The sequence below is a fragment of the Dermacentor albipictus genome, unplaced genomic scaffold (assembly GCF_038994185.2).
Source record: "Dermacentor albipictus isolate Rhodes 1998 colony unplaced genomic scaffold, USDA_Dalb.pri_finalv2 scaffold_16, whole genome shotgun sequence".
Taxonomy (NCBI): Eukaryota; Metazoa; Arthropoda; class Arachnida; order Ixodida; family Ixodidae; genus Dermacentor; species Dermacentor albipictus.
Genome location: NW_027225570.1, coordinates 5,683,453 through 5,705,958, shown reverse-complemented (window position 1 = coordinate 5,705,958; position 22,506 = coordinate 5,683,453). Strand labels below are relative to the sequence as shown.

The 22,506-nt window shown below is 45.7% G+C and overlaps 1 protein-coding gene and 1 long non-coding RNA gene across 3 annotated transcripts in view; one reads left to right on the top strand and one right to left on the bottom strand.

Moving 5' to 3' along the window:
- LOC135920485 (chymotrypsinogen A-like) overlaps window positions 1-22,506 on the top strand; it is a 234,800-nt gene that overhangs the window by 82,843 nt on the left and 129,451 nt on the right. The window lies entirely within an intron of this gene.
- LOC139051956 (uncharacterized) lies at window positions 341-21,074 on the bottom strand. The gene is made up of 4 exons (XR_011509629.1): window positions 20,950-21,074; window positions 1,925-2,073; window positions 1,715-1,799; window positions 341-661 (listed from the first exon to the last, which is right to left on the bottom strand). It is a non-coding gene; the product is annotated as an uncharacterized lncRNA (long non-coding RNA).

Sequence of the window (22,506 nt, the reverse complement as noted above, 5' to 3'; positions counted from 1 at the left end):
GTATGTGTGCCTCAGGTGCTGGTTTTGATATTTCTGCAAACGAGACGTCACATTCGATAGTCTGCCACTCCCACGGAGGTGGAAGCCGCGTAGTTGCCATTATGACATTCTCTAGAATCGGCGCACCCGTTTCTTCGGACAATGCTTCCAACCGAAGGGACAGAGGAGGTCTAGTGCCTGGGCGGTTACGGAAAAGCCTAGCCGTAGACAGGTCGTAAATAATTGAATGGCATGGATGATGCAAATCTGATTTCACCTTGAGGGCGTAAGAAAGACTTAAATATGTTCTTTGAAGATACAGGGACCACTCGTTAGATTCAGCATACAGGCTTTATTTTTTTTATTTATTTGAACCTCAAGGGTCCCCGGCGGGACATTACAGAGGGGTGGGCGCAAGAACGGCGGTTAACAATGAATGTTACATGAGAATCATGACGATGACATGGCTTCCTCGATGGCAGTCTTGAAATGGACTGGATCAGGGATTTGTGCTAAGTGACAGGGAAGGTCATTCCAGTCGCGAGCTGTGTCGACAAAAAATGACTTCTGAAATGTAGTTGTTCGGGAACGATGCGGGATGACGCTGTTTGGATGGCCTGTGCGGGGTGTTCGACGTACTGGTAGGATGAGGTTGCTGTCACGGGGCGAGCAATGGAAAAACCTGTGATAAAGGCAGAGACGTGAAATCCGGTGACGGGAAGCGAGAGAAGGAAGTTTTAGTTGCAATTTCAAGGCGGATATGCTAGAGTATCGAGAGTAGTTTGAAAGAATAAAGCGAGTGGCACGATTCTGAACAGATTCAAGGGGTGAGATAAGGTTAGACTGATGGGGGTCAAATATTGCGCAAGCGTATTCAAGTTTAGGCCGTACAAATGTTTTAGTAATTTTAGTAATTTTAAGGAAGAAGATGTCATGCGCAGGTTACGTCGGAAATACCCAACTGCTTGATTAGATGATTTTATTATGTGGTTAATGTGGCAAGGCCATGTCAAGTCACTAGCAAGGTTAATGCCAAGATACTTAAAAGAGTTAGTGGAAATAATAGTAGTATCGTTAATTTTATAAGTAGGCGGAGTATAATTTCGGCGGCGGTGAAAAGAAATTTGTGCGGTCTTTGTAGCATTTAGGGACATTAGCCATTTAGTGCACCACTGCTGTATGTTATCCAGGTCATTTTGGAGGATGTAAGCATCCTCGGCGTTAGTTATGGGGCGGTAGAGTACGCAATCATCCGCGAAAAGGCGGATACTAGATGTTACTGTGGAAGGCAAGTCGGTAATGTATATTAGAAAGAGCAAAGGGCCAAGAACCGCGCCTTGGGGTACTCCTGAAAGAACGTGTGAGTAGGATGATGAGAAGCCATTAGCGGAGACAAATTGCATGCGGTCAGTTAAAAAGCTTCGAATCCAGTTCAAGACACTAGGATGAATGTTTAACAAGGACATTTTAAGCAAAAGGCGGGAATGGCGTACTTAATCGAAAGCTTTCTCGAAATCTAGAAATAGCGCATCAATTGGGATATTGCGGTCAAGATAGGAATGAATGTCATGCAGTAACAAAGCTAATTGGGTTTCGCATGAGTAATCTTTCCGGAATCCGTGTTGGTTTGGATGAAAAAAGTTGGCCGATGTTAGGAATGTGGCAACATTAGAGTAAATGACGTGTTCTGTGATCTTAGAGCATACACTGGTTAACGAAATGGGTCGGTTTTTACCTGGGGATGATCTGTCACCTATCTTGAAAACCGGAATGACCTTCCCAATTCGCCAGTCATGTGGAACTGTGCCTGTATCAAGCGACTGTTGAAAAATGAGGGAAAGAATAAGACTGCAAACATGTTTAGTATTCTTTAAGACTTTCGAATTAATTCCATCGACACAGCAGGAAGATGAAAATTTTAGTGAGTCGATAATATTAACAATACCATGTGCGTTGAAGGTGATGCCGTCCATTGGTGGATGCGGCAACGGCGCAGGATCAGTGAAATCACGAGTTGTTTCCTTAGTAAAGACTGAAGAGAATGCATGGTTCAAGACATGGGGTACGTGGGATACGCCTACTGGTGAGCCAGTGCTGTCAATGAGAGAAATAGTAGTATCAACATCAGGGATGATGGTTTTCCAGAAGCGCTTAGGGTTGCTTTGTAGCATTTCAGGGAGGGTAGTGGAAAAAAAACGGAGCTTAGTTTGGGTAGAGAGATCGGAATATTGCTTGGCAGTGGTGTGGTATTTGCTCCAGGCACATTTGGTGTTAGATAACTTGGCAGAACAGAAAAGGTGCTTTTTCTTGTTATTTAAACGCTTTAGTTTAACATTAAACCACGGAGAACGTTTTCGGTCTGTTATGCTGATGGTAGGGATGTAAAGTCGAATCAAACGCAGCATTTCTGACTCGAAGAGAGACAAGTTCGACTCGGCAGAACGTAAGTGGTAGGTAGAAGCAAAATGGTTATGGAAAACAAGAAGGTCACGATTCATGCTAGTGTAGTCTCCTTTGTCGTACAGCGTTAGTACGTTTTTGGATTTAGGACTTTTGGTAACGCTGGTAGAAAAGGTAGTGTGAAGTACAACGTGGTCACTAAGGCCCGTAATGTACGAAGGAGCACAGAATTCGTCAGGGTGAGTGGTTAAAATGAGGTCAAGAATGTTTGATGTATGGTCAGTCGTGCGGGTGGGCTCAGAAACAATTTGAGACAGGCCGATAGTTAAGCATGTGTTTAGGAATTCACTAGATGCCTGACTTTTTGTAAGGGTGCGGGACATATCATTCCAATCTATGGACGGAAACTTGAAATCGCCGAAAAGCAAAATTCGGGTGCGTGGGTAAGATGCGATTAGGGAATCGAGCGTGTCGTGAAAGAGCGTTATGAAGGAACTGTCCGTATCAGGCGGTCGATAGCATACACCGATGAGTACGCGAGGGGATGAAGCATGACAGCACACCCAAATCATTTCCAACGAGCTTACTACGTTAACAGCTGAACAATTTAGAAGGCGCTTGGTAGCGATAAGAACACCATCGCCACGGCAGCCGTCAGGTCTGTCTTTTCGGAATATATTGAAGTCAGGAAGTTCGGGCAGGATTTCGGAATCTAAGATTGATGAATTTAACCATGTTTCAGTCAGCAGAACGACGTCACTGGATGATGAGCTGATAAGACTACATAAGGAATCACGCTTCGGTATTATACTGCGAATGTTGGTGTAAAGAAGGGACAGATGATCGTTTTTGGGCCGTACGTTACTGCTTGGGGGAAGTGGTGGCTGCTATGATTTACGTTCGAGCACTTTCTCAGTGGTGTGATCAAAGTTGTACGTTTTACCATTAGAGATTAGCCTGTTGCGACGGAGCTTGTAGGGTATGTGGTTAGTTTTCGCAAATTCAATGAGGCGTTTACGGCCGAGTCGGGTGTTAGGTCAGAAGTCTTCGCTAATTGCGTAATCAGACGATTTCAGCTTATAAGCTGATGATAAAACGCGGAGCTGCAGCGGTGGCGTAGAGGTAGAACACCCGCCTCGCGTGCAAGAGGTCCGTGGTTCGAATCCCGGTGCCGGCAATTTTCCACCGGATTTAAAAAAAAATCCGCGTGTTGTTAAAATTGCACAAACAGGCCTGGAGTGTGGCCTGATCCCGGTGACCAGAACCGGTAACGCACTCCCTCACCAGAGCAGGATTGGCCACCCTGGTGCAGTACTTGGCCACAACCTCCTATATGAACAACACAATCAAACCCCGGCCCTCAGTCCCCAGCAGCTGCGAAGCAACTGACCACGGCGGCGGTCAGACCTGCGACGCTGCAGAGGGTGATAAGAATCACTGGCTCCGGACAGGCCGCCATTGGAATATGAACCTGGCAACGTTTAACGCTAGAACGTTATCTAGTGAGGCGAGTCTAGCAGTGCTATTGGAAGAACTAGAGGGCAGTAAATGGGATATAATAGGGCTCAGTGAAGTTAGGAGGCCAAAAGAGGCATATACAGTGCTAAAAAGCGGGCACGTCCTGTGCTACCGGGGCTTAGCAGAGAGAAGGGAACTAGGCGTTGGATTCCTGATTAATAAGAATATAGCTGGTAACATACAGGAATTTTATAGCATTAATGAGAGAGTGGCAGGTCGTGTTGTGAAACTTAATAAGAGGTACAAAATGAAGATTGTACAGGTCTACGCCCCTACATCCAGTCATAATGACCAGGAAGTCGAAAGCTTCTATGAAGACGTGGAATCGGCGATGGGTAGAGTGAAAACTAAATACACTATACTAATGGGTGACTTTAATGCCAAGGTAGGCAAAAAGCAGGCTGGAGACAAGGCAGTGGGGGAATATGGCATAGGCACTAAGAATATCAGGGGGGAGTTATTAGTAGAGTTTGCGGAACAGAATAATATGAGGATAATGAATACCTTCTTCCGCAAGCGGGATAGCCGAAAGTGGACGTGGAGGGGCCCGAACGGCGAGACTAGAAATTAAATAGACTTCATACTCTGCGCTAACCCTGGCATCATACAAGATGTGGACGTGCTCGGCAAGGTGCGCTGCAGTGATCACAGGATGATAAGAACTCGAATTAGCCTAAACCTGAGAAGGGAACGGAAGAAACTGGTACATAAGAAGCCGATCAATGAGTTAGCGGTAAGAGGGAAAATAGAGGAATTCCAGATCAAGCTTCAGAACAGGTATTCGGCTTTAACTCAGGAAGAGGACCTTAGTGTTGAAGCAATGAACGACAATCTTGTGGACATCATTAAGGAGTGTGCAATGGAAGTCGGTGGTAACTCCGTTAGGCAGGATACCAGTAAACTATCGCAGGAGACGAAAGATCTCATCAAGAAACGCCAATGTATGAAAGCCTCTAACCCTACAGCTAGAATAGAACTGGCAGAACTTTCGAAGTTAATAAACAAGCGTAAGACAGCTGACATAAGGAAGTATAATATGGACAGAATTGAACATGCTCTCAGGAACGAAGGTAGCCTAAAAACAGTGAAGAAGAAACTAGGAATTGGCAAGAATCAGATGTATGCGTTAAGAGACAAAGCCGGCAATATCATTACTAATATGGATGAGATAGTACAAGTGGCTGAGAAATTCTATAGAGATTTATACAGTACCAGTGCCACCCACGACGATAGTCAAAGAGAAAATAGTCTAAAAGAATTCGAAATCCCACACGTAACGCCGGAAGAAGTAAAGAAAGCCTTGGGAGATATGCAAAGGGGGAAGGCAGCTGGGGAGGATCAGGTAACAGCAGATTTACTGAAGGATGGTGGGCAGATTGTTCTAGAGAAACTGGCCACCCTGTATACGCAATGCCTCTTAACGTCGAGCGTACCGGAATCTTGGAAAAACGCTAACATAATCCTAATCCATAAGAAAGGGGACGCCAAAGACTTGAAAAATTATAGACCGATCAGCTTACTGTCCGTTGCCTACAAACTATTTACTAAGGTAATCGCAAATAGAATCAGGAACACCTTAGACTTCTGTCAAGCAAAGGACCAGGCAGGATTCCGTAAAGGCTACTCAACAATAGATCATATTCACACTATCAATCAGGTTATAGAGAAATGTGGGGAATATAACCAACCCTTATATATAGCTTTCATTGATTACGAGAAAGCATTTGATTCTGTCGAAACCTCAGCAGTCATGGAGGCATTACGGAATCAGGGTGTAGACGAGCCATGTGTAAAAATACTGAAAAATATCTATAGCGGCTCCACAGCCACCCTAGTCCTCCATAAAGAAAGCAACAAAATCCCAATAAAGAAAGGCGTCAGGCAGGGAGATACGATCTCTCCAATGCTATTCACAGCGTGTTTACAGGAGGTATTCAGAGACCTGGATTGGGAAGAAATGGGGATAAAAGTTAATGGAGAATACCTTAGTAACTTGCGATTCGCTGATGATATTGCCTTGCTTAGTAACTCAGGGGACCAACTGCAATGCATGCTCACTGACCTGGAGAGGCAAAGCAGAAGAGTGGGTCTAAAAATTAATCTGCAGAAAACTAAAGTAATGTTTAACAGTCTCGGAAGAGAACAGCAGTTTACAATAGGCAGCGAAGCACTGGAAGTCGTTAGGGAATACATCTACTTAGGGCAGGTAGTGACTGCGGATCCGGATCATGAGACAGAAATAATCAGAAGAATAAGAATGGGCTGGGGTGCGTTTGGCAGGCATTCTCAGATCATGAACAGCAGGTTGCCATTATCCCTCAAGAGAAAAGTGTATAATAGCTGTGTCTTACCAGTACTCACCTACGGGGCAGAAACCTGGAGGCTTACGAAAAGGGTTCTACTCAAATTGAGGACGACGCAACGAGCTATGGAAAGAAGAATGATAGGTGTAACGTTAAGGGATAAGAAAAGAGCAGATTGGGTGAGGGAACAAACGCGAGTTAATGACATCTTAGTTGAAATCAAGAAAAAGAAATGGGCATGGGCAGGACATGTAATGAGGAGGGAAGATAACCGATGGTCATTAAGGGTTACGGACTGGATTCCAAGGGAAGGGAAGCGTAGCAGGGGGCGGCAGAAAGTTAGGTGGGCGGATGAGATTAAGAAGTTTGCAGGCACGGCATGGCCACAATTAGTACATGACCGGGGTTGTTGGAGAAATATGGGAGAGGCCTTTGCCCTGCAGTGGGCGTAACCAGGCTGATGATGATGATGATGAAAACGCATTGCTTGTCCTTGAACTGCAGAAACTTGACTATGATTGGGCGTTGCTTTCCACATTTGAATGTGCCTAGACGATGCGCTCGCTCGATGTTATTGCTTTCGATGGTTATATTCAGGTTCTCCTGGCAGTGATCAATTATAAGTTTTTCAGAATCACTCCAGCTTTCGTTTTCCGCATCTTTACGGGGCTAGTCTACGGGGCTAGTCTAGTTCTACGGGGCTAGTCCTAAAGGCACCTGTAGCAAGGCGGATACCTAAGTCGTGAATAGGATCTAGCATTTTCAAAGCGCTAGGTGCAGCAGAATTATAAACTATTGCTCCGTATTCAAGCCGTGCTAATATTAGACTTTTGTAAAGTTTTAAAAGGTACCACCTGTCGCTTCCCCAAGATGTGCGCGACAAGAGCTTCAGCAGATTCATAGTCTTGAGGCACTTTGATTTCAGATACTTCAGATGTGGTACAAAAGTCAGCTTGCTGTCTAAACGGATTCCTAGAAATTTGTGTTCATGGCTCAAAGATAGCCGTTCTCCATTTAGATCTACTGCGGGGTCCGCATGTATGCCTCTCTTGTTAGAAAACAGAACGCATGTACTTTTTTGTGGGTTTAGCTTGAAACCGTTTTGGTCCGCCCACTTAGAAAATTTATTTATGCAAAGCTGTACATGTCGCTCGCACATACTTAGGTTACATGATTTAAAACCTATCTGGATGTCGTCCACATATACAGAATAAAACATAGTATGCGGGATGGCAGTCTGGATCGAGCTCATTTTGACAATAAAAAGAGTGCAGCTTAGCACACCACCTTGTGGAACACCAGTCTCTTGGGTAAATGGACGAGACAGAACGTTACCAACTCCAACACGGAACGTGCGATTGGAGAGGTAACTCTGAATCACGTTCAGCAAGTTGTCTCGAACTCCCATTTCACAGAGATCACGGAGAATTCCGAAGCGCCAGGTTGTGTCGTATGCCTTTTCCATATCAAAAAATACTGATAGGAAGAGCTGTTTGTGGACAAAGGCATCACGGATATTTGTCTTGATGCGGACAAGGTGATCTGTTGTGGATCTACCCTCCCGAAAACCGCACTGAAATGGATCGAGTATCTTGTTGCTTTCAAGAAAATGGATGAGGCGACGGTTAATCATTTTCTCAAACAGTTTGCATAGACAACTAGTCAGAGCTATGGGCCTGTAACTGGTGGGTGAGGAAGGGTCCTTGCCCTCTTTCAGGATAGGGATCACGATTGGTTCTTTCCAAACAGAAGGAATGTAGCCGGCAGAGAGCATGGAATTGAAGAGTGACAGTAGTGTTTTTTGGGTTTCAGGGTGAAAGTGTCTGATCATCTCATACATTATTCTGTCACTTCCTGGAGCGGACTTGTTGCAACAGTTTAGTGAGGCTTGGAACTCAGCCATGCCAAATGGACGATTGTATGCTTCATTGGATGAGCTGTTCCGACCCAAATTCATCTGTTCTGCAAGCCGCTGGTATTTTATAAATGTATCCGTGTAATGGGATGTACTGGAAATGTGCTCAAAATGTGATCCCACAATCTGCCTGATCCTCAAGAGTGTATCCTTGTGTATTTAATAAAGGTAAGGAATGAGTTTCGCGGCCTTTTATTTTGTTCACCCTGTTCCAGGCTTTTCGTTCGTCTGTATATGAATTGATGCTGCTCATGTAGTTTTTCCAACTTTTGCGTTTAGCGCGGCGGCACGTTCCTCTACCTTGCGACTTGATCGCCTTGAAATTAATCAGATTCTCTGTGGTTGGGGAGTTACGGAGGAGGTTCCAAGCCTTGTTTTGCTTTTTCCTGGCTTCCCTACACTCCTCATTCCACCAAGGAATACGTCGTTTCGAGGGCGACCCATTTGTTTGGGGAATGCATACTGATGCAGCCTCAATAATGAACGCGGTTATGTATGCTACTGCGTCGTCTAAGTTAAGCTCACAGATATCATTCCAGGGCAGCTGCGTTAGTTCGCCGAACTTCGTCCAGTCGGCTGAGTCAACTTTCCATCGAGGAAGATGTGCATGACACTCACTTTGTTTTTTAAGGTTTAGAACGATAGGGAAGTGATCACTGCCATAAGGGTTATTAATGACATCGCACTGGAGATATGACACAATTGTACTAGACGCTATGCTTAGGTCTATCGAAGAAAATGTTTTATGTGTAGAGCTGTAAAATGTTGGCTTTTTCTTGTTAAGCAAGCAGGAACTTGAAGTGAATAGGATGTTTTCTATAAGCCGTCCTCTCGCATCACAGCGCGAGTCGCCCCACAGTGTGTTATGCGCGTTTAGATCACCGACGACAATGTAACGGTGACGAAGCTCATCAATAAAGCTTTGAAATGTTGCGCTAGAGAGTTGATAACTTGGGGGTATGTATACAGACGTCATGGTAACTAGTTTATTAAGTAGAACTGCTTCGATAGCCACTGCCTCAAAAGGAGTTTGGAGTTGCAGTTGCCGACAAGCAACGCCTCTGTCGACTATTATTGCGACACCACCGGACGATGCAACAGCGTCATCTCGGTCTTTCCGGAAAATAGCGTATTGCCTAAGAAAGTTTCTTTGCGTAGACTTAAGATGTGTCTCCTGAACACACAGCACCTTTGGATTGTATTTGTGTAAGAGTTCTTTGACATCGTCGAGGTTGTGAATCAAACCTCTCACGTTCCAGTGTAATATTTGTGTATCCATATTGTTTGTGTTTATGTGCTGTGTGTCAAGAGATATCACTTAGGTTGGCTCAAGGGACCTTTCCAGGCCCCTTGATGCGGGGTATTTCTTTTTTGTTGGCGCGCTCCAGGGAGCAGCGCCGTTCCTACGGCGTCTGAGACGCCGGAGAAGTTTTTGTTACATCCATCGCCTCGTCAGAGGCGCTGGATGACGCCCGCTCAGCGGGCACTCTCGGGGGGTTTTGGGGCCTGTCTGCACGAGCAGTGGCCCTGGGACCGGCAGGCTCGGGTGTCTGCTGGCCCTTCGTGCTAGGGGGCGGAAGAGCAGTGGCTGCTCCCGCCAGGGGGGCTGATGGCGTAACCGCCGTCACACTCCATGTGACTTGCGCGGCCGCCAGAGGATGTGGCACTGCCCTCCGGCGCGCCACATCACTGTAGGACAGATTCGATTGGTGGTGGACAGAAAAACGCTTGCGTGCTTCTGGAAAAGAGATGTTTAGTTTGACCTTAAGTTCGATTATTTGTTTTTCTTTCTTCCATGATGGACACGATCGCGAATAGGCGGGGTGGTCTCCATCACAGTTAGTGCAGTGGGTTGCGGAAGAACAGTTATCTGATGTGTGGTCTTTAGATGCACATTTTGCACAAGTAGCACGCCCTCGGCAGCTCTGAGATGCATGCCCAAAACGCTGACACTTGAAGCATCGGCGCGGATTGGGGATGTATGGTCGTACGCGAAGTTTACAATACCCGGTCTCTATCGAATCAGGCAGTTCACTAGTTCCGAACGTTATTATTACATGCTTTGTTGGGATTTCCTTGTCATCACGTCTTAACTTAATTCGTTGCACCTTTACAACGTTTTGTTCTTGCCATCCATCCAACAGCTCACTTTCACTGAGTTCAAGGAGGTCGTCATCAGAAATGAAACCACGCACAGTGTTCATTGACCGGTGGGGGCCCACAGAGACAGGAATGTCACCAAAGGCAACAAGTTTAGTCAGTTTGCTGTATTGAAGCTTGTCACGCACTTCCAAAAGAAGGTCGCCGCTTCCCATCTTAGTTACTTTGTTACCAGAGCCGATTGCTTCTGTCAGACATTTTGCAACCACAAATGGGGATATTGTACGGACTGTCTTGGTTTCATGTTGACTATGTATTACGTGGTATTTGGGAAATATTTCTTTTGGTTTCATCAAAACGTTGAACGTTTCATCGGTGCGCCCCCTCTTCAGGGAGCGATCAGGGAGTGGGGGGGAACTAGAAGCCATATATAGGATTACCTTATTCGGTAGGAATGCCCGCCGCCCACCTCGGAGCCCAACCTGGGGACGTCACAGGATTAGAAAAATTCTATTCTGCGTACGTCAGCGGTACGTTCCCACTATAACCTAATATAGATATACCCGAGACTGGATATATTACACAAGGTTAACCCTTGCCGCCCAGAAAATAGGAAGTTTAAAGAAATGAATAGAAGACAGGAAAGATGGAAAAGTGGGAGAGAAAGGCGAAGATGAGGGTGGAGAGAGACAGGAAAAGGCGACTGCCGATTTCCTCCAGGTGGGTCAGTCTGGAGGTGCCGTCTATGCGAAGCAGAGGCCGAAGAGGTGAGTTGCCTCCGCCGGGGGGCCTTAAAGGTCCAAACACCCAGCATCGGCTCAACCCTCAGGATCCCCTTTTCCCCAGACACGGCTAAGCCGCGCATGGCTACACGCGGGAGGGTCCAGCCCTCGTGTGCTCGGGTACGCGGTGTCGCAACACACCAAACGCCTGCTTACGCAGACGCCCCTGCGGGGTGGGACCACAACAAAAAGAACGCCATTGATAGCTACACTTTGACGTCTGTAGAAAGATTGGCTTCAATTCCCGAGAGTAGGCAATCGTGTTTTAATATGGGTTTTAATTTCAGCAATAATTTGTGAGGCAATACGCGGTCGAGCGCCTTCTCGAAGTCAAGAAAAATGATATCGACTTGACTTTACCTATCTAATGCTCCTGCTAAGTCGGGAGCAGTTGCAATCAGTTGCATAATAGTGGAAAGACCCTGACGGAACCCGTGCTGTCGGTTATCGATAACGTGATTCTCCTCGAGAAGATTGGTTATGTGTTTACAGATGATGTGTTCTAGCAATTTTATGGAAGTGCACAAAAGAGAAATCGGCCTGTAGGAATAAGGTGCGGAAGGGTTTCGTTCTTTAGGAATTAGTGATTTTTGCGAATTTCGAATCTGTCGGCAAATCAGATTTTTAGTGATTTCTTAAAAACGAAAGTTCAGTACTTCGCGAAAGGTGTTGGGTATTTCATCGATACCTGGCGACTTCTTGGTGTCTAAGTTGAGCAGAAGAGCTAACACGCCTTCCTCAGTTATGCAAATGCCAGTGATTCGAGGCAAATCAACAGTGGAAGAGGACTGGGGTGTGAAACCGTCGTCATGTGTGACTACCGAACTGAAGTACTGGTTGCGCGCCTGTGCCATTTCTAACTAGTCGTGCGTAGTCGCTCTATCTGTAGAAAGGTCAAGGACCAATGTCTTGCGTGGCACGAGATATTGCCAGAATTTACTTGGACATAAGACAAGAAAGTTTTTCATACGCACAATGTGGAAATGGTATTCAGCCTTACAGATAGCGTTCTGTAACGACTGGCGTACTCCGGAAATGTTACTGGCTGTGATCGATGAAATATGTTTTGTATGTTGACGTCTTGCTTTTTCCAGTGTTCGCCCAGACGCGCAATGTCTTCTGTAATCCATGGATCGCTGCTCCGCACTACTTGGCGTTTTCTTGGCACAAAATAATTTATGCATCGGTGAACTAAGTTTTTGAAGAAGGCCCATATGTGATCAACAAAAGAACTCTGCGATTCATACATTACCTAAGTTACTTGCACGTGAGAACAAGGGAATAACTGTCTCTTTCTTCTGGAGCTTTGGTGTAGGATGCAGTTCCAAGCTTAGATTTAGAATTTTATGGTCTAAATTCCTTCTAAGACATCCACATGGGGCTTACGGCGTAGCAGGTAACAAGGAAGAGGTACAGAGTTGACTGTGAGTCATTTTGTACGCCGGTGGGCTCAGTGAGTAGTTGAGTCAGATTATGCAAGAGCATCTCGTCAAGCAATGATTGACAGGCACTAGTGAAAGCCTCTGGACTATCGGTTAACCAGTTTACTGACGGAAAGTTGAAACCCCCGTCGACAACAAGTTAGCTGAACGGATTTAATTTCGGCATAAGAATTCATTAAGTTTTCTACGAATGTATTATTAGAGTTCGGGGGGCGCTAAAATCCCCCAATAAGTAAACAAAATTTCTCAAGGAATACTTTGACTATTGCGCTTTCTACCCCGTAAATGCTTGATAACATTAACACTCACAGAGATTCTTTGTATATTATTGCGACGCCACCACCACGAACATTTCTGTCCCTCCGGAAGATATTATAACCGCATGGTGTTACTTCACTGTCGTAAATGTCTGGATGTAGCCACGTTTCCGTCACTACTACAACATGAGGGTAGTGTGCTAAGATAATGCTTTCTAGGTCATTTAACTTGTTCCTTATACTTCGGGCATTAACATTGATGCACCGGAACGTCTTTTTATAGCAGTCACTTATTCACCTTTTCGACTGCGGCTTTCTCAAACGATTGGAACCCTTTTCACGAAAGTGCTGTGCCATTGGAACATGTCATCATCTATCTTAATCTTCTCGTATTCAAGTTTTACTTTCCTGCCTTCTTTTCTGTCATCAGCTGCAGTTGCCCAGATGTTTTTCGTACTTGTCCTTGTAGCCGCAGGAAATTCCTCAGACACAGACATCTTCCCTGCCTTAAATTTGTGACAATCACTTTTTCGAAGTGATTGAACAGTTTAAGAATTATTGGCCGCGATTTGTTGGCTTGTCTGCGCCCTACCGTATGAATTCTTTCTATCGAGGAGACCTGTGCGCCCAAATTGTCCTGAAATAAGTTCACCACTGTCGCAGAAAGTGATGCCGAATTTTCATGCACCTTTCGCTAATACCAAATAAGATAAGATTATCGCGGCGGCTTCTATCATCGAGGTCGACCAGTTTTTTTTTCAAGACTTCGGACAGGGCTTTCCGAACCGGCAGTCTTAGAGCCTAGTTCTTTTACAGTTGACATAGATTTTTCTATCTGATTTAACTTAACTTCTATTGCATCCAGCCGTTTTATTTATTTATTTATTTATTTATTTATTTAGTACATACTGCAGACCACATGGTGGCCCTTGCAGGACGGGCAGACATTGAATATAAGACATATACAAGATACGTTCGTATACATTCATAAAATATATAGACTTTACAATAATATATTGCTCACAGAAACACTTAGTGAAAAAGATCGAAACACAATACCTAAATCAAATAATGGTGCAAACAGAACGATGTAAAACAAAAAAAAAGGCAAAGGAATTGCACATCAAAGGCAAGGGAGTTTGAGAGCCGAAGAGCTGCCCCGCTCATTGAACAGGAAGAACACATTCTATGCAGAAAAAAAGGACAATGAAAACTTACATAAAACACAGTCACATGTTGTAAGAGGCGGGCAGTGAATTCCATTCAGAAATAGTCCGGGGAAAGGAGAACTTATAGCTGTCTGTACTAGCACAGATAGGTGTAAGTGTATCCGGACGACGGTGTCGTGTATACCCTGTGGAGAGATGACTTACATATAGTGAATGGTCCAGAGCCAATTTGTGATTAATTAGATTAGGTAAAAAAATCTAGCCTGTGTTTCAGTCGTTTTTGTTCAAGCGAAGGAATGCTGTTAGCCAACATCAACTCTGACGGGGAATCCGAACTTTTTAACTTAGGATAAATAAAACGAACAGATTTCCTCTGTACACTTACAAGTTCGTTAACATTGACTTTAGTATAGGGATCCCATGCAGCGCAAGCATATTCAAGTTTTGGCGGGATATAGGTTGGGTAAGTGAGTAGCTTAACGTTTGAGGTGGCATTTCTTAGTTTGTGTCGCTTCCGAAAAAGGTTAGCTTCCGAAAGGTGGAAGAACATGTGTTGTCAATGTGAAGATTCCAAGAAAATTTATTATTGAACGTTACGCCAAGGTACTTGTAATTCTCAACTTGCTTTATTGAAAGAGATCCCATTTCATACGTGTACTCCAGGGTATTCTTTTTATGCGTTATGCGAAGAGAGACAGCTTTATCTATGTTTGCAGCCATGCCCCATTCTTCACACCACAAAAATATATTATTCAAGCTAGAGTTAAGTTCCTTCTGAGAGAGAGAGAGGGCTCTTTATTAGAAGAACAGAGAATTTTGCCGGCGCGTATATAACCGCTGGCATGCTACTCTGTATAGGGATGGGGAATGGGATTAAAAGATTCCCGAAGAGAGTGGGAGAAAAAAAGATAAAAATAAATATGAAATGTCCGAGTGGACCTGATACTAATTTTTACACGTGACATGGCGGGTTAATTTAGGCTTTTGTATAGGGAGGATGCAATTTTTAAAGTTTTCCTATTTGACCAATTTCTGTCAGGTATTTGAACAATAAATCCAAAACCCGTCGCTGTTTTGAAGGGCCGGGCATTGGACCTAAGATGCTCGGTAATGTTAACGGTTCGTGGCGAATCATGTCCATTTGGTGCTCAAAAAATTGTCTCTCGTCGCGGTACGCGGGGCATTCTAGTAATATGTGCTCAATTGTCTCTAAGTTGCGACAGTTATCACAGTATGGGTTAGTGGTAAGTCCTATGCGGTACAGATAATTGTTCGTATATGCCACGTTCAGTCGAAGACGATGGTACAATGTCTCTAAGTGTCGAGGAAGTGGTCGTGGAATTTTCGGTCTCATTTCTGGGTCAATGTAACGTAGGAAGTTATCTTGGTGAAGCGGCAGGTTCAAGATGCGTTTTTTTTTCTTGATAGGCATATTTTTTTGCCATGGTTGAAGCGTCGGCTTTTGTAAAATATGTTCTTCTGAACTTGCGGTATTGGAGTCCATTTCTGGCAGCTTCGTCCGCTCTTTCATTTCCCGAAATGCCGGCATGGCCAGGTATCCACTGGAACTTTATGCAATGTCCAGCAATCTTAGCCCTGTGGTGAAGATAAGCAATGTCAAATGCTGCTGGTTGATTATTGCAACGCTTGTGCCTGTTCCATATACTTTGTAGGGCTGCTTTTGAGTCTGTGAATATCACCCATGTCTTTGGCGGCTGCTGTCGAAGTATATACACATCTGCATTTGGAGTGCGGCGCGTTCCCGCAGTACCACCCAACAACGCCTCCAGAGAGCGCTCGCAAATATATCGGCCTACCTAACTCCAAGGGGTCTGAAATTTTCCCCCGACAAAAGCGTTGCCATGGCTTTCACGCGGAGGTGTATGGAAAAATACCCACTAGTGTTGGGTGGTCGCGCCCTTCCATACGTCAAGACGCAAAGGTTTCTTGGAGTGACGATCGACAGGAACCTCACATGGTCGCCCCAAGTGAAAAAACTGAGTGAGAAGATTTCCTCGGCGTCGCACGTATTCCGATTTCTAGCCGGATCACAGTGGGGCAGCACCTGTCGATCAATGGTGCTCCTCCATAAGGCCTACGTCGATGGAACACTTCGATATTACCTCCCGATCCTGCACAAAATATCTCCCACAAGCAAGAGAAAACTCGAGGCAGCACGAAACAACTGCCTTCGCGTATGTCTTGGCCTTCCGAAGGGGTCGTCCCGCTCAGGGACTGTAGCAGAAGCTGGATGCCTGCCTCTGGAAGTGCTATGTTCGCAGGAGACACTTCGGATACACCTCCGCCACGTCATTCATACGAAGACTCACTTTTTAAAGGATATTTCCAGAACCCGTGCTACATCTAGCTTTGGGCAGGCCGTCGGAAGCATATCTATTTCGATTCCTGCTCAGGCGTCACAAATTATGCCGCGAAACATTTCACCATGGACACTGTCCCCACTGGAAATCGTGCCATACATACCTGGAATCAGTGCGAAAAAGAAAATGCCTCAAGCAGCGACTTATCAGATAGCTTTAGAATATATGCACAAAGAATACGCAGCCGCAACGCACATTTTCACAGATGGCTCTACAACTCCACATCGTTCATCATGCGGACTTTTTGTTCCCTCTACAGGACAACGATTCTCGTTTCGTCTTGAGCGAGCGACATCATCTACCTCAGCGGAGCTATATGGCATTAAGAAGTTCCTTCTGATCATCCACGGACTTAATAGTACGGTATACAACGCAGTCATTTGCAAACAGCCGTATTTGTGTTCCTGGTTTGATGATGGTAACAATGTCATTAATATATAAGAGAAAGAGCAATGGACCTATGACACTGCTCTGGGCAACACCTGAAGTGACTGGTAGATATCCCGAGTTGTGATCGTCAACTGAAGCATACTGTTGGCGATTATCTAGATAGTCTGTAATCCAGGTAATTAGGATGTCCGAAAGGTTAATGCTCCCTAATTTTAAAATTAGCTCTTTGTGAATTACCCTATCGAATGCTTTACTGAAGTCCAAAAACACTGCATCAATGTGACCGTTGGCATCCAAAGCTTTGGCAATTGAATAAATTATTGTTACTAATTATGTGGTAGTGGAACGACCTTTTCTGAAGTCATGTTGAGCACTTGTTAGTATGGAGTGTTCATTTAAAAATTCATTAATGCAAATTGCAATTACATGCACGAAAACTTTGCAGCAAGATGTCGTTAATGATATGGGGCGGTAATTCTCGAGCAATAATCGATCGCCTTTCTTAAAGGCCGGAACAACTCGAGCCATCTTCCAATCTTCAGGCACTTTCGCGCATAACAAAGATGCTCTTAATAATACAACTAAGAATTTGGCAACAGTTTCGACGTGTCGCCTAAGAAACACATTCGGGAGGTTGTCACGGCCAGGGGTTTTGGTTTTTAAATTGAGTAAGATAGACACAATACCATGGTAAGATATAAAGTTCGCCTCATGCTCTTCAAACACTGCAGAACTCAAAGGTGGGCCTGATGGTGCACGGGAGAATACGCTATAAAAATGAGTGTTAAAATGTTGCGCGATGACATTCAAGTCGTTAAAAATGGTTCCATTAACTGCAATTTCCGTAATAGTCTTCTTGCTATTGCCAAGGTTAATCTAGCTTATCTAGTGCGTTTTTATGAAGTTGGGCAATGTTATGGAAAAATAAAAATTTTTTGATTCGTGCACGGCGCATGACAGCTTCTTTTTTTTTTGAGTTCCGTGATAACGACTGTGCGTGGATGCTTCTTTTTTATTCGTTTGATATTGCGCTTTAGTTGTACTATTCCACGCATCATCCAAGGCGTACTTTTATTGACTTTCTTAGTTTTAGTGGGTATCAATGTGTCTATGCAGTGCCTGCACATTGTAATAAACGCGGTCAAAAGTGCAGGCACATCACTACCACTATCTGCAAAGCGCGTAAGGCAAGGTTCCATGTAGTCGACTATGCTGGCGTCATCCGCTCTGGTGTAATCTTTAAAAGATTTGGTATTGGAAATTTTAGGAACAGCAGTTTTGACATTGGGCAAGGAAAGTGCAATAAGGTAATGGTCAGATAAGGCATCTTCTATTGACACGGTATGCTCGGAAAAGGTTGGGTTTAAAAATAACATGTAATATAGAACATGATGACCCTTCCACACGCGTAGGTTCATTAACCACTTCAATAAGATAATGTGTTAGCATAATGTCAAAAATAATGTTAGCATTTGCATCAGCCTTATTGTTTGCTTGCAGGAGCTCCCAATTGACACCAGGCAAGTTAAGATCGCCAATCAGAAGAATTTTCTTATTTTGGTAGAGAGACATGTGCTCTTTAAGTTTATTCAAGTAATCTGGTGTAGCATCAGGTGGTCTATAAAATGCGAACAGCACAAAACATTGACCCCAGCACGATAACCTGAAGCATAGGTACTCTAGTTTGGGAGTATCACCGATAAGCGTGGCTCTGATTTGATCTTTAACTAGAACCGCTATACCTCCGCCTCTGCGCAGTCTATCCTTACAAAATACTTTGTAATGGAGTGGAAAAGCAAGTTCATTTGTTATATCGCTGCGCAAGCAGGTTTCCGTTATGACTGCGATGTCAGGCTCGTGTTGTAGCAAGTGAATTTCTAGGGAATCTATCTTGTTCACCAAGCTACGAGCATTAAAATTCACGATACGAAGACGTTTATCTTTGGCTGAAACTGAATTTCTGTGGATGGCTGGTTCGAAGATTTCTACACACGAAAGTTCTGAAACATTGTCCGGATCATCGGTGACTCTCGTGCCTAGTTCTGCGCTTCCGCGTGACGACGCGTCTCGAATCAGTGAAGATTTGTGATCTGCTGTTGTCTAGAGGTACTATAGCAACTGCCACCTGCTCCGCTCTGGTTGGCGTTGAGCACTTCAGGGAAGCCGCATTCGCTATCTGTGCGTTGTGATCAACGAGGGCAATGGCGAAGTTAGACGACTGTCCATATTGGGCTGCGTCGACAAAACATGCCGAGTAGGGATTGTCCTTGGTACGCTTGAGGAGGGCGAGAGCTCTTGCCCTGCGTCTGTCTGCGCTGTCTTGAGGAATAACGTTACGGGGAAACGCTGCAACTCGTTTGTTGTTCCTTTGATCTTCTGAAATTTCATATTTTCGCTCTTCCATGAGGATAGGGTTGATCCCAAGAACCGCTAGGAACTTCTTTCCAGCCGGGGTACATGATAGACGGGCCAGTTGGGCTGACTCCTGGGCCTCGATTATCTCGTCGAATGTGTTGTGCACTCCTAGTTGCATAAGGAGATCCGTGCTCGCCCGTGACGGAATGCCTAGTACTTTTTTTTAATACTTTTTCTGGTGAGCGTGTTTAATCGTTTCTTCTCGCAGTTATACTAGTTGTGCATGGCTACGACATAAACGATATGACTCATGAGGAAGGCGTGAAACAACTTGAGGAGGTTGTCTTCCTTTATGCCTCCACGCCTATTCGAGATTCTGTTGATAAGTCTGATCATGTTCTCAGTCTTGGCTGTGAGCTTGTTGAGCGTCGTATTGTTACTGCCATTGGATTCGATGAACATGCCAAGCACCCGAATGGTGTCTACTATGGGGATGGTACAGCCGCTTTTAGTGTGGAGTTTTATGTTTATTTCTGACAACGGTTTCCAGCCTCTAGGTTTGGAACCTCTCCTGACTGGCCTGTAGCGGAGGAGCTCAGACTTGCTCGGGGAGCATCTAAGCCCCGTATTTTCCAGGTACATCTCTGTTTGATCAGCAGCCTCCTGTAAGGCTAATTCAATCTCTCCTGGACTTCCTCCGGTGCACCGGATTGTTATGTCATCAGCGTAAAGCGTATGATTGATCTCTTCTATGTTGGAAAGGCTTTCCGATAGTTTCTTTATGGCAATGTTAAAAAGCAGTGGTGAGACTACCGCTCCTTGTGGCGTGCCTCTGGGGCCCAAACTGAAATTGTCGAACTTGAGGTCACCGATTTTGAGCGTGGCCTAACGATCCCGTAGGAACGAGCTTATGTATCTGCGGAAGGCGTCTCTCAAGTTGAGCTCCGAGATGGAGTTCAGAATGTGAGCATGGGATACATTGCCAAAGGCCTTCTCCAGGTCTGAGCCTAGGATGCCTCTTATATCTCTTGTGGTGTTGTCAATGATTTGACACTTGATGAGCTTCATCACGTCTTGCGTTGACAGGGCCGGACGAAAGCCCATCATGTTTTACGGAAACAATCCTTGTTTCTCGATGTGCTCGGAAATTCGATTGTGTATAACATGTTCCGCTACTTTCCCCACGCAGGACGTGAGGGAAATGGGTCTGAGGTTTGAGCGACTCGGGGGCCTTCCAGGCTTTGGAATGAGGATAACCGAGGCCATTTTCCAGGACTCCGAGACAACCCCTCGTTCGGATATTCCATTATTCTCCTCTGTTAACCGTTCTATAGAGCAGTCGTCCAGGTTTCTGAGGGCCCGGTTGGGAATGCCATCAGGACCAGGGGCCGACCTACCATTTAGATTCTGGAGAGCTCCCCTTCCTTCGCATGCCTTGAAGGGGTAATCTAGCTCGGGGCAAGATGATCCTTTGTAGGGGGGATAGTCTTCGTCACTCGAGTTGCCCAGTGGCAGATACTTGCGAGCAAGTCTGTCGAGTTCGGTCTGCAATGTCTCTGATTGTGATGCCTGGCGTAGAACCTTCGCTATCACTTATCTTTGGTTTGACTTGGCGTTGGTGTCATCGAGTAGATGCTTCAGTAGGTTCAATTTAGCTCCAACTCTCATCTGGCCATCCACGGAATTGCAGACCTCATCCCACTGCTGTCTGCTCAACACGCATAGCGGGTATAAGGAAATCATTTCCCACGAAGAATGGGGCGTAATAGCTAAGCCGCACGCGAGGCAGCAGGAAAGTGCTTATGGTTTGAAGCATGCTTTGAAGGCTTATGGACGCACACCTGCAAATATATGCGCGCTTCTCATTCCGCGTCACATGCACTCAGTCACTCCATATGGCGTCGAATTATTTTGGACAAGTGCGCACTCCGCGTAACGTATGCGGCGTTAAGTCTTACCTGGTCGTACGAGCGTTCTCGGAAATATGCGCTTTGGACTGCAACAAAAACTTAACGTGTCGTCGTTATAGCTGTGGCCTCAACACATGGCTCCATGATCTTACCGCCGTCTTCTTCCTTGTCGCTGTGGCGCGCGTCCACGTTCCGCATGAATGCTTTTTCAGCGTCGTTGAAAACGGAGTGACGCGGCGTTCGGCAGCGAGGCGTAGCGTTGTTAAAGGGCTGCCCACATCCCTTGCGCAACGTCTCGCAGGCGTTTCTTGAAGCATGTCAAGTTGCTTGACGTGCCTCGCATACACCACAAGTGATGCGTTCTCCTATCACGAAACGGGCGTGAGTGCCCACTGCTGCATCGCTTTCACCGCGACGGCAGCCCAGCGTCGGAGCGCCGACGAAGTTAAATCTCGGAGGGAACGTCTGAGGCCGCGGCCCTGGGTGCCGCCACGCTAGCGGAAGTGGCTGGCGGCGAGCGCCCATAGGCGCGCAGCTTTGGCCCACCGGTGCCCCGGGGATATGTTTCCCTTGTACGCCACCGGATGTCCCAGTTAACTTGAACCAAGATTTTGAAGAAAAAAAAAACGAGAGCTCTAGAGAAATCGTACTGACTGCAGAGTAGCCGTAGTCGTGTGTATTTAACGTTGGTATTCCATTCATGCCGAAGTATTAGTTGAATAACAGCTTTTTATTGGTGAACTTTTTAATTATTGATTGAATCGCAAGAATATCAATTACAGAGTTGGTGGTCACCTCAAATAACCTCCGAATTAAGCGTTTGTCTCATCCTCAGCATTGCTTCATTGGTTTATCCGAGATTAAAAAAAAGCGCGAGACATCCAAATACGAAACAGATACGCGCTCGCGCGCCGCTACTGAAGCGCTCTCAAGAGAATAGCCACGGATACACGGGTATATACTAGCGGCGGCAGCTTGATACAGGGCTTCATGCTATGCGATGGTCGCGGCATCATGAGGACACGCCGCTGACGCATGATAAGCGTAGTGGAGCCGCAGGAGTGGAGGGGGGACTTCGAAGCCGGGATAGCCTGACAGCGCACCCGGAACGAATGTTCCTTTTGTTCCCTTCCGCAATAAAAGCAAACGTTGCACAGGCTACGTGCATTCCATGCATTTTGGCGGATTTGCACGGGCAGCACATGCTGTTGTCGATTACGTAAATAATTTTTGCTTGACATGTCAGTGCGCCGGGAATAATGGGAAAGATCAATGGTACCACGCCAGTGACTTGCTCTTCAAGAACACAGTCATGCCCTGCGCGAATGATCACAAGGCTAAAACTCGGTGTCTCGGAGGGAAAACGATCTACGCCAGCCAAACGTCGTGATCGGCACGGGCAGAGAGATAGATAGTAATCTAAACCGGAAGCACGGCGAAGCGTCGTCAGGGGAGAGGGAGTCCCGCGACGCGCCTGGCAGCGGTCCCAATGCGCGCGCGGCGCGCCTCCTGTCGGGGCAGCGCCGTACATTGAGAGGAGGGGGTCTTCTGTGTTTGCCGCAAGATGGCTCTGCGTGTGCGGAAAGCGCAAAAGAAATGCAGCGG